The sequence below is a fragment of the Myotis nattereri genome (assembly GCF_964212035.1).
Source record: "Myotis nattereri genome assembly, chromosome: X".
Taxonomy (NCBI): Eukaryota; Metazoa; Chordata; class Mammalia; order Chiroptera; family Vespertilionidae; genus Myotis; species Myotis nattereri.
The window spans coordinates 7,717,246-7,729,543 of NC_138078.1; the positions used below are offsets into that span (position 1 = coordinate 7,717,246).

Genomic DNA, 12,298 nt, shown 5'->3' on the forward strand with positions numbered 1-12,298 from the left:
TTACATTTGGTATTTACTAAGATATTTTTATGAGTTCTTGCAAGAAAGTGCATCAAGATGAGAAACTATTTGGCAAAGTTAAGATTTTATAGAGCTCTGGGGACTGATAACTTTGTGTAGATATGATTAAGGGGGAATTTATTATGGCACAGGGCTTCTCCTATGTGATCATTTGTATGACATTGTGACATGGTCAGAGGTGTGTGCTTGTACAGACATGAAGGTACCCTATTTGTGTAGAGAGAGAGGTTCATTCGGAAACTTCTTTCCATGAATATCAACTATGGTATTCCCAAACTATAGAGACACTCAGAAAGTTTAAGTACAGGGGCTAAATGGTATGATAAGGCAAGGGTACTGTGCAAATAAAATGGGGAAAAATTTAAAAACCCGAGTGTGGGTCTAGATTCCTTCTACAATGAGCTGTCTGACCTTGGGAAAGACTTTTTTGCTTAGTTGGGTTGCAGCATCTTCATCTGCAAAGTGTTGGAATTGGAGAGCTGATCTCTCATGTCTATTGCTGCCAGACATTCTGATTCCAATAGAAGTTCCAGAAGAAAAAGGAAGGGTAGTTCTTGGTTAGCTCTGAACAGCATCTCATACTATCAATTCTAGACTCATGCTGCTCTAAGGACTTCGTTCAGATCTCAATACCCTGTCCATTACAGCAATGGAAGAAGTAAATGAATGGAATGTTTCTGTCCAACTAAATCTGCTGACGGGCTGGAGACCTATGGAAGGGTCAGTACCTAGCTCCCAGCGGGGACAGGAAATGGTTCAGGAATTCCTGGGCAAGTCAGAAGTGGTCAGCTCCTGAGCAAATTACAGATGGGTCAAGAATGTCCTCTGTAACCTTCAATATCTATCTCTTCTCTCAGGCCCTCTCTGTCTTTTAAGTTTCTGTGGATAAAAACCTGCTCTTAGCAGAAAAACTGATTTATACTGAGCTGTGTCAAGCTGGTAATGACCTATATGAGCTTGTGTCTAAGAACACACACTGGGTAGCAGCCATCTCATTAGAATGTCTCAGTTCCCTCAAACATTAGGTTGTTTGAGAAACTGATTGGACACAGTTTATGTGCCTCCCCAGAGTCTCTCAGCTTTAGCTTCTGAGTTCTTGGCCACTTATGGAGACCCCTCGGTGCCGTCACTATCGTCATCCTAGCAGCCTTGGCCTCTTCCTGACTACCAAGTTCTGAACGGCATTGATTGCTCCCACTTTGGTGGGAGTTACAGAAGCTCCAGAGCTCCTGGGCTTGACCTGATAGACCTACTGAAGCTCTGAATCCACACCCAGACTTGAGTGAAAATCCAAGCCACAGGATGTGGTATATGGCCTCCTCAGAGGCTGCCTCAAGGGACTAGGTATCACAACTCAGAAGGGCACAAAATTAGCTCCCATGGGGCAGACTTTGCCCTAAAAGGAATGGAAGATGTAGGATGACAGAAAAATTCTTCCTCTTTCTTTCTCCATTAGGAAGTCTTTAGGTCCAGTTTTCTGAACAGGTATTCTGCACCAGCAAAGCAAGTATCTGCCTCACTTCCCTTCTCCTCCCTCACTCTCACTGCCCTGGGATTAAACATAAGACCTGTTTTTCAGAGAACCCATATTAAATATAATAGAGGAATATGCAAATTAGCTGGGACACCATAACGTCACAAATGAACAGCAGGGACCTGAGGCTACATGGTGCCTGGCCAGGGCGAGGGACCTAGGGCTGTGCCCCCCGCCCGGCAGGGTTTGACTGGGGACCTCATGCTGTGCCCCCCACCCAGCAGGGGTTGATGGGGACCTCAGGCCACGCTCCCCACCCAGTGGGGCTTGACAGGGGACCTGAAGCTGCACCCCCCCACCCTGGTACCGGGCCGGGGGACCTGAGGCTGCGTCCCCCACCTGGCGCCTGGCTGGGGGACCTGAGGCTGTGCTCCCAGCCCAGAGGGGCTTGACAGGGGTGGGGCTGGCCAGGTCTGGGTATCACCCAATGGGGGTGGGGCCAGCTAGGTCTGGGTCTCCTGCATTTTCGAAGCACCTGCAGGTGGTGGGCGGGGACTTGACTCTAGGTTCTGCAGCACGCCCCAGACTCTGACAGGAGGGAGATTTTCATATACATTTTACTAATTTTCTTTCATCTCTGACACTTCTATTATAGAGAAAGGGCAAATAGCAATATTAAAATATTTCCTCTAATTAATTCCCTTTTAATGTGCACAAATTTCATGCACTGGGCTACTAGTATTAAATAAGGAGTAAAAGAATGGATACATGTCAAGCACTTAGGACATCACTGCCCCATATAGTTATCACTAGCCATATGAGGCTACTGAGCACATGAAATGTGGCCAGTGTGAAGTGAGATGTATTTTAAGTGTAAACTGCACATTGGATTTCAAAAATTTGGTACAAAAATACAAAATATCTCATCTTTATACTGATATATGTTGAAATGATATTTTGAATAATTGGGTTAAAGTATAGTGTTAGAATTAATTTCTTTTTACTTTTTTGTGTCAACTGAATATTTTAAATTACATATTGGTCTCATAATATTTTCATTGGACAGCTCTGGGTTTAGAAATTAGTAACCTGTGAGCCCACAAAAGATATTAGCCATTTTCATTTCCTTTCCCAAAAAGTTCTAGAGATTTGCTATCAGTAAAGACTAATAATAAAAGGGAATGTGGGAACAGACAGGAAGACACGAAAAAGGAAATAAATATTTGTTAAGTACCCTCTTTGTCCATAGGCACATTATATAACATACAAATAATTCAAATACTATTCATTATTATCCCTATTGAACAGATAAATAAAAGCTCAAATATTATTTTCCTAAGGTCACAGAGGCATTAAACAACAGAGCTAAAATTTGGACCCAGGTCTGATCTACTTGACTCCATAGTCCATGTACTATTCAATCTATCATACTGTCAAAGGATTGACTCTCTGATGGTACAGTTTTGATAATGTAATAGATTTTTCAGCTTATGTTAGGGCTTTATTTACCTGTCCAGAGGAGCAGAATTCTTAATTAAGCTTCAAGTAACCATAATTATATCTGACACCAAGTTGTCTCAGTACATTTTAGTATGAGTTTGACCCAATTATTTAAAAGCTACATGATCTCAAGAACTTGTGCTGCAGTCAAAATAAAGTAGTGTTTACAGCTATCAACAGCATAGCTTTCTACAGTATATATGCCAATACAGTTCTTTAAAATACTGACATCTATCTCATGTATATCCACAAGGGCTCAGCTTTTAATGCAACGTACAAGAGCCTCTGAAGCTCCCTGAAGCTGGCCTGTATATTTCACTGTGGCTAGAGAACATATATGTAATGTATTCCTGGGGAAAGACTTATTATATCCAAAAAGTATAAGCCTTGACAGCCATAGAAGTGATTACACTAACATGCAAAGTGGTCACTCCTCTTTATTGAAGGTGACACCTTGTTGTTTTTATAGCTTTCATTATCTTCTTAGTCAAAATTTCCTTGTTAATTTTCAATCCCAATTACTAGGGCCAATGATGTATGAATGGCACAGATGTAACTTCTGGTTTAAAAGTGCAGCTATCCCTTCATTTACTGGCAAAGTAGGGCTTGTCAACACCATTGGAATGTACTTCCTAGGTGATTAGGTCAGCAGGGACATCTTGAAGGACTAAGAACATCTGGCACCCTTTGTACACACCAAGAATTGTATTTCTGGGATGAGTGGGCTGCCCTGGGCAAGAGCAATCTTTTGTACAGCTGATCTGATCAGATGCAGACCACTGTTTACTTTAACATTCCTAACTGCAAATGAAGTGCCAACTATGGCTGCCTACCATAGGACAAGTCTTTGAAGTGCTGGGTGCATTTCTTTGGTGTCCTCTGATTTACAACAAGACTAACAGACCTAATTGTGCCTATTCTCAACATTGAATTAGAACCAAGTTTTGCACTTGTCTGTGGAATGATACCGATCATCTGCTTGGGCTACATGGTCTGTGTTGGGCAGGTCCTATACAATGAATTGCTTTGTAAAATTCAAGATGAGACAGGACTGCACACAGCACCCCTCCCTACCCTAACCACAAACCATGCTATGGAAAACTCTGGGAGAGAGAGATGCAGGACTATACATACAGCCAAAGTCAGCCTTAGGCAAAATCCAGGAATAGACAAACTTGGTTTTAGATTTCCCTCCAGCCCAATATTTTGCATCATTTCCCTTTTCCTTGTCACAACCCCACCAAATCTGGTTGCCTATGCAGCACCCCATCCCATCACAATCCCCACACACTTACTACCCTCCTACTATCCAAGCCTTTTATACAAATCACTAGAGGCCCAGTGCATAACATTTGAGCTCAGGGGCGGGGTAGAGGGGTGGGAGTGGTCTCTCAGCCTGGCCTGCACCCATGGGAAGCGGCTCTAAGCTGGCAGTCAGACATCCTTAGTGCTGCCACAGAGTCAGGAGAGGCTCCTGCCACCGCCCCTGCACTCGCCAGACATCAGCCCGCGTTCTGGCTGAGTGGTGCTCCCCCTGTGGGAATGCATTGACCACCAGGGGGCAGCTCCTGCATTGAGCGTCTGCCCCCTGGTGGTCAGTGAGCATCATAGTGACTAGTCGTTCTGCTGTTTGGTCAATTTGCATATTATCCTTTTATTATATAGAATTATTATATAGTATTGTAAGACACGACCTCTGCCCCCCCTCTTTTCTTTCTTTCCCTCCCTTCATCCACACAAGCAAAATCAATTCTCCTTCCTCCAGATTACCATGCAAGTTTTACATACTGCTATTTTAGCATTTCTCATATCACATTATACTGCTGATGTTTATCAGTTTCTCTCCCAAGCTAGACTGTGATCTTGATGACAATGGTTGTATCTCATTCATGTATCTCTAGGGCACTGCATGATGTGCACTCAGCAGGTGCCTAATGACTGAATGAACAGAGCTCATAGAGAAATGGGGACACATGAATTAAATAACTGCCACTCCAAAAACCTTATGAGTGGTTGACAGATGGTTGTGTGGATCTAGAGCAGCTAAAAAGGCTTCATTGAAGAGTGAGGACGTACGTTGGACTTTGGTGAATAGTGGCAAGGAGACGGAGGTGGTGAAATCAACTCCACATTTCTACTTTGCACTTGATAATATCTCATCCCCTCAAATGCTCTGTTTCCCCTTTGCTCTATGTCAAAGGGAGCCCAGAAGGCTCTCTGCCTTATGTTGGAATTTCCTTTCCTCTCTCCCTACATTCACCCATTAAAATACACTTATTTAATGTCTCAAAAGGGAATTTCAGCCAGAATTCATTGCATGATTTTGACTCTCATAGGTGGGACTTTTTTTTTAGAATTCTTCATAACATCTAATTAAACATGGACCAAAAAAGAAAAATCAATGTAAATAAGAACCAGAAGAAAATGAAATGGTTATCAGAAACATAAAATTGCATTGTTAAAAATCTTGGATTCCTAAAATGATCAAACATACTAGTTCTCTAGAAACTACCTTATAGATAATGGACATCTATTTTTTTAAATGTCCATTCAATGTTTAATGTAACAGTATTTTTCTTTGCTCTTGTCTTTTGCATTTGTACCTATTTTTCTTACACTGAAAATCTTGATTCCTAAAAATATAACAAATTTACTCATTTGTTTGATTTTCAAACTGTTTTAAAATTGTAATGCTGCCCTGGTTGGTGGTGTTCAGTGGTTAGAGCATCGGCCCACACACTGAAGGGTCTCAGGTTTGATTCCCAGTCAAGGGCATGTACCTGGGTTCCAGGTTCAATCCCCGCCCCTAGTTGGGGCCAGTGTGGGAGGCAACATCAATGTCTCTCTCTCTCTCTCTCCTCCCTTCCACTCTCTCTAAAAAATCCATGGAAAAATATCCTCAAGTGGCCCTAGCCTGGTTTGGCTCAGTGGATAGTGCGTCGGACTGTGGACCGAAGGGTCCTGGGTTCGATTCCAGTCAAGGGCAGGTACTTGCTTGCAGGTTCCTCCCTGGCCTGGAGGCAACCAATCAATGTGTTTCTCTCACATCAATGTTTCACTCTGTCTTTCCCTCTCTTTTCCACTCTCCCTAAAAATCAGTGAAAAAATACCTTCAGGTGAGAATTAAATATATATATATTAGAGACCCGATGTATGAAATTTGTGCAAGAGTAGGGCTTTGTTCCCCTGACTGCCAGCACTGACTTCCCTCTGGTACCCGGGACCCGGGCTTCCCTCGCAGCCCCAGCTTTGTCTGGAAGGTCGTCTGGAAGGATGTCCGATCTAATTAGCATATTATGCTTTTATTTTAAATATATATATACACATACACACACACACACACACAAATATATCCTCAAGTGAGGATCAAGAAACAAAAAATTAAAAAATAAAATAAAATTGTAATGACAGTATGAACAACAATAAACTAACAAATTAGAAACAGTCTCATAGAGAACAGACTGACAGCTGTCAGAGGTGAGGGGGGCTGTGGGGTTATGTGAAAAAGGTGAAAGGATTAAGCAAAAAAAACCAAAAAAACACAAAAACTCATAGACACAGACAACAGCATGGTGATGACCAGAGGCAAAGGGGGTTGGGGGAGGTAGAAGAGGGTAAAGAGGGCTAAATGGTGACGGAAGGAGACTTGACTTGGGGTGGTGAACACACAATACAATATACCGATAATGTACTATAGAACTATACCCCTGAAACCCATATAATTTTATTAACCAATGTCACCCCAATAAATTCAATTTAAAAAAACTATGAAGTTCAAAAGTTTGTGCTGTTCTTTTTGTCTTTAGTATATTTCCCATTAAAAATGTACACTCAGAGAACTATGTTTAAAAGCCCTTAAAATAAATATTTTCTCTGTGTGGTAATGTTGATATCTTTACACAAATGTTAGGTTCTTCATTTGTTTCCACTTGTTTTTCATTCTAAGTTTTTTTTTTTCTGTTCTGGTTTAACTTCATGTTTTAAATATGTGTTTACATTTTCCAAATTAAAAAGAAAAGACATACTGAGAGAAGTCTCAGGTCCATCCTTACCCAACCCCTCAGCCCAAAGGGAATGTTTTTAGAATCTCCAGTTTTTAAGTCTATCACAGAGCACTGATTTATAAATAAAATAAATTAACAGCGAGGCCTTTGGAAGGGAGAACTCCTTTCTGAGCAAGGGTTGTTTTCCTTCTGTGAGAGCTGGGGACAGCTGGAGCCCGTTATCACAAGCTCCCTGTCACAAACCCACTGCCTCCAACGCAATCTCTGCCATTAGGAGAATATCTATCATTCTTTTTTGAACTAGATCCATGAACTTGCTGGAGTACTTCAAAGGCAAAAAGAGAAAAACAAGGTGCGCATGTGCTACCTGTTTTCCTGATTTAATAGTTTTTAAAATGCTATTTTGAGAGCTGTTCTTTCAAGCTCTCCCCATATCACAAAGTGGACAGAAGCAAACTCGGAAAGGTAGGTGAGGGGAAGAGCTGAGAATTTGAGGTCAACTGCAAAGTTAGCAAGATCTATTTAAAATGTGCAACATGCATTCCAAGAATCCAAATTTACCCTGAAACAGAGAAATAGGTACCATGCAAAAATGTTCTAAGTTTACTCTCTAGTATTATGATTGTCAAAACCCCACTGCTGCTTGGACATGCTATAAAAGTATTTCCCTGAAAGCTACATAAACTGTAACTTTTAAATCCAAGTAAGGTAGAAGGAATACTGACAAATTGTGTATCGCTAATAAGGTGTTTCCAATGAAAGCAAAAGCTGGAAAATGTGGTTTTCTCTCTGGTTTCTCAGGTGTTTCTCCCTAGTTCTGGTCTAGGACAGTGTGTGTGTGTTTCTGCATGTGTGGACGCCAATGGCCTGCCACAGCCCGGAGACTCTATCAAAGGTGACAACCACAGACTTGGTTATACATTTCATACCAACCCACAACCAACACAGCTTGCTTAGTGAGCAGGTTGCTTTTGGCTGGGAGAGAACTGCCCAAGGAACACAGGGTCTTCCAATGCCTGCTGGAGCTAAACCAGGGTAAAGAATGGATATATCCAGCAGGGATGCATTGAAAGCTGGTATGTGTTCCCCTACTTGAGATCTAGCATGCCCTGAAAGCCCACAGTAAAGATGCTAAAGCAGGCAAGACGCCTTCCTGTGGACCCCCAAAGAGAACCACGAGCCCCAAACCTCTGCTCCTCATTGTCACTGTTTCAATTTAAGAAACCTCCAGGAAACAGTTTGGGTCTTGAAAAACAGCCTGGTGTCCACTTTTAAAGGAAAAACATCAATCTGGTTTTCATTTCTCTACTACCTAATTCCTTAAGTAGTTTAGTTTATTTTAAAATATAATTTAGCTTATTTTATTGTTCTCTCAACTCTTTAGTTAGCTCATATTAAGCTTATTACAGTAATTCTTAATCCCTATATTGTCTTATCTTCTTACTACTTTGCCCACATTTCTCTCATTCCAGCATTCCTTTACATTTTAATGATTTCACTTATGGACCCAGAAAAATATTTCTTGATTGTCTTGTATGTATCAGGCATTGATTCAGGCCCTGGAGACACCATGGTAACAAGATCTGAGTGAATTACATGAGGTTGTTTTGGAAACTGAATGTTTAAACGTTTGGTTATCATCCAATACATGAATAGTAGTATACAGTCTGTCCTTCAGAAGGAAGATTCTTTTGTTACAATTATAGGGCACACGAACACTATACACAGTTTTTGCAAAGGAGTATTGTTCTAAGTCTGTACACATATTAACCAATTTAATCCTCCCAATGATCCTCTGGGTCAGTATAAGCACCTCCATTTTCAGATGAGTACCCTGAGGCCCCACAAGCATAAGTGACTTCTTTAAAGTTAGTCAGTGGTGGTGTTGGCCTTGACCCAGGCAGTCTGGCTCTGGATTGCCTTTTTCTGACCCCATGGGGCTGAGGCCTCCTTAAGGTTTCCTTCTGACATAATGGAATTTAAAACAGCAGGAGGCAAGTAGAGGCGTTTGCTGGAAAAAGAATCATGTTTCAGAGAAAACTGGCAATAAATATTGCTGATTGGCTGCCTGATAAGGATGGAATGGGGTTTGAAGGATTTCATACTCTCATGAAATAAACATGTGATTTTGACCTTCCAGAGGTGACAGAAACTATTCTAAGTATTCCATCTTTATCTGCCCACCCCCCACCCCCCACTTTCAGCCTTCACTTTAGACTGTGTTCTTCTGGCAGAATCTTGCTCAAAATTGGCTGTGGCTTCCCAGGGCTGAGACACATATAAACTGAGAAACAGGGACACATCTGTCTTGGGACTAGCAAAAGGACAGCTGAGTTGCTTGCAAAAGCTAAATAGTATCTTGCACAAAACCCCCTCGCCTTTTTTGTGGGTGTAGGAACTGAAGTCCAGAAAGGTTAAATAAGATTTGCCAAAAACCACAGAGCTGAACCCTAAAATCTTCTATAAGCTCATAATCAAACTGGTCCTAGTGATGATTAAGCCCCCTGTCTTGGATGTCATGGTCATTACACACATTACAAATAGTGGTCCCCAGACCACAGCTTCAGCATCACCTGGGAGCGGTTAGAAATGCAGAGACTCAGGCCTCACCCTGACCTGCTGAATCAGAATCTGCGTTTTAACAAGACACCCAGGTGATCATGAATTTTGAAGTTAGAGAAGTGCTGGAATGGTCACTAATTACATTTTCTAGATATTTTACTTGTGGGGGTGGGAACTGCTGTTGACTATATTAGTTACTAGAGGCCTGGTGCATGAAAATTCATGCACTGGAGGGGGGGTCCCTCAGTCTAGCCTGCCCCCTCTCACAGTCCGGGAGCCCTCAGGGGCAGGAGGTGACCCGGTGATCAGGGGAAGGTGACACCCCATCACACCTCTGCTGCTGCCACTGCCATCAGCGCAAGCCTCGGCCGGCCCTGGTTACCTGAGCCTCAGGCTGTCCTGGTTACCTGAGCCTCAGACAGCCCTGGGCAGCTGGGCAGCCGCCATTCAAGGCTTGCCTGTGCCTCAGGCATCGGCTGGGCAGCTGCCACACAAGGCTTGCCTGTGCCTCAGGCCGGCCCTGGGCAGCTGGGGAGCTGAGGGGACTGGGGGACTCCGGAGGCAGGCACAGGGCAGGCCCGGCCTTGCCACGTGCCTGCCACACTAGCAGGGCTGAGGGGACTGGGTGCCACCATCTTGTGGCTGTGGGCACCACCATCTTTGAGGGCGGGCAGTCAATTAGTATATTCCCTCCTTATTGGCTGTGGGTGCCACCATCTTTGCAATGGCGGGAGGGTCAATTAGCACATTCCCTCTTTATTAGGTAGGATAAGCACATCAATGTCTTGAAAGGGTATAGTCTAAGCCCCACCTGGTAATTTAACCTAATGTCATCTTCAGTTTGTTTTATGGAACATCTAGACTTTTTATGATCCAGTCAGTCCTTGCTGAACATAATTTAATTTAAGGTTTCAGATGTAGAAAACTATGTTTTTATGAGATCCAGAAAAAAATGGCCAATAGTCCCCCATCTTTACACTGACTCATGTTGGTGTCTTTTTCTTCAAAGCAAGTTAATTACCTTTGTCAAGTCCCAGCAAGCCCCTTTAGCATAATGAGCACACATAAATCTCAGCCCAGCTCCTACCCAAGGTAACATGAAGTAATCAAAATAATAATAGTAACAGCGACTACTTATGTGGTGCTGACAATGTGTCTGATGCTGTTTTAGTAGTTTAATGTATAAAAAACTCACTTAATCCTCTAAGCAATCCTATATGATGGATGAGAACCCTGAAACACAGGTTAAGTGGCTTAACCAAAACCACACGGCTGCTTCACGGTGGGAATTCTAATCTAGGCCATTGGTCTCCAGCGTCCATACTGGTACCCACAACAACACATTGTTTCTCAAAGTTCAAATTAATACTAAACAGGGTTGGAAGAGTTCCTTATTAAAATTCTCTCATAATAAAAACCATCATTGACTTACGAAAATGTAATTCACTTCAACGATTTTACTCAACAAAAATAAGAAAACTTAGAGGCCAGCAGCTATCAAGACATTATTTTACAAAGTTAAAACATTACCGTTCATCTCTAATTCTTGATTATGACTGCAAGAGTATGCAGTCTGCTGCTTGGAAGTGCTTGAAATGTCCTTGTGCCTGTAATTGGAATCAGCTCTGACATTAAAATGGCATTGTGTTTTCTATAAATGAAAAGCAGTTGTGAACTCGGAGGATTTGTGACATTGCTGGCTTTGCTTGCCTATTAAATCAGTGGTCTCATTTCTCATTTTAGCTGCAGACAGCTCAACACTGTTTGTAAAGGAAATGTTAAGGACAATTCCACAAAGCCTTGTGCTCTGGTTGAAGTGGAGACGGAGGTATCTCCTGACATGTCCCTAGAACATTAGAGTCCTGGAAACATGGAGTGAGAAGCCCCATAGGAAACAGAGGATGCAGCTTCTCATGTGCATGAATTCAGCTCTCCTTAGGCCTCCCTGACTGACTCCACACATAGCTACGTCCTTTGCCTTACACCAGAAAGACCCCACAGTATCTGAATTGTCTTCTGTGGCGCTGAAGGGAAGGGAACTCTTGCCATACCACTGGAAAGGGCACTGCCCAATGACTGATGAAACAGAAATGAGTCACAGAAATACAATGAAGGGTCATTTTCCCAACTGCAAAGTACACATAGAGAACAGGCAGATATATTTGCTTAATAGGGAGCACATTTTGATTCTTTTTCCTTCAATTACTTCTCTTTGCACTGAAAACACAAAGCAAAATAATGCACATGCCCAGGCCTGGTACAGATAAAGAACTGTGGTTATAGCGTAGGAAATACAAAATCTGTAAGTCCCAACCAAAAATCATGAACATCCTGTTGCCCATGAAATGCACCCCACTGAGTGGTTGGCTAGAAGCCACTGTCAAGCCATTGTCCCTGTGGGTGTATCTAAACAAAATTTAACTTTATATAAATTAGTGTGTAAAGTAGTTTGAAGTGCTGGCTGCCCACAGGGAGAATGGCAAAGTGGTTCCTAATTTCTTGATGCTCTCAGCTCCTGTTGGCTTGTGTGAAACTGGGTGTCAGGACCCCTATCAGGTCCCCTGGGATCCCATTTCTGTGCCCCCCCCACCCCAAACTCAAGGGACATGAGTAATGACTTGGGGTAAGACAGCATGAAAGCCCAGCTGCCTAGCACTGGGGTGGATCAGGACAACTTGGAGGTGGACTGATCCTTGAGCGCCCATCCTCTTTGGGACTTTACCTAAGATGATACCCT

General features: G+C 42.6%; 1 protein-coding gene across 2 annotated transcripts in view; it reads right to left on the reverse strand.

The window, feature by feature from the left end:
* Positions 1–12,298, reverse strand: part of PIR (pirin) — a 79,220-nt gene that overhangs the window by 36,584 nt on the left and 30,338 nt on the right. The window lies entirely within an intron of this gene.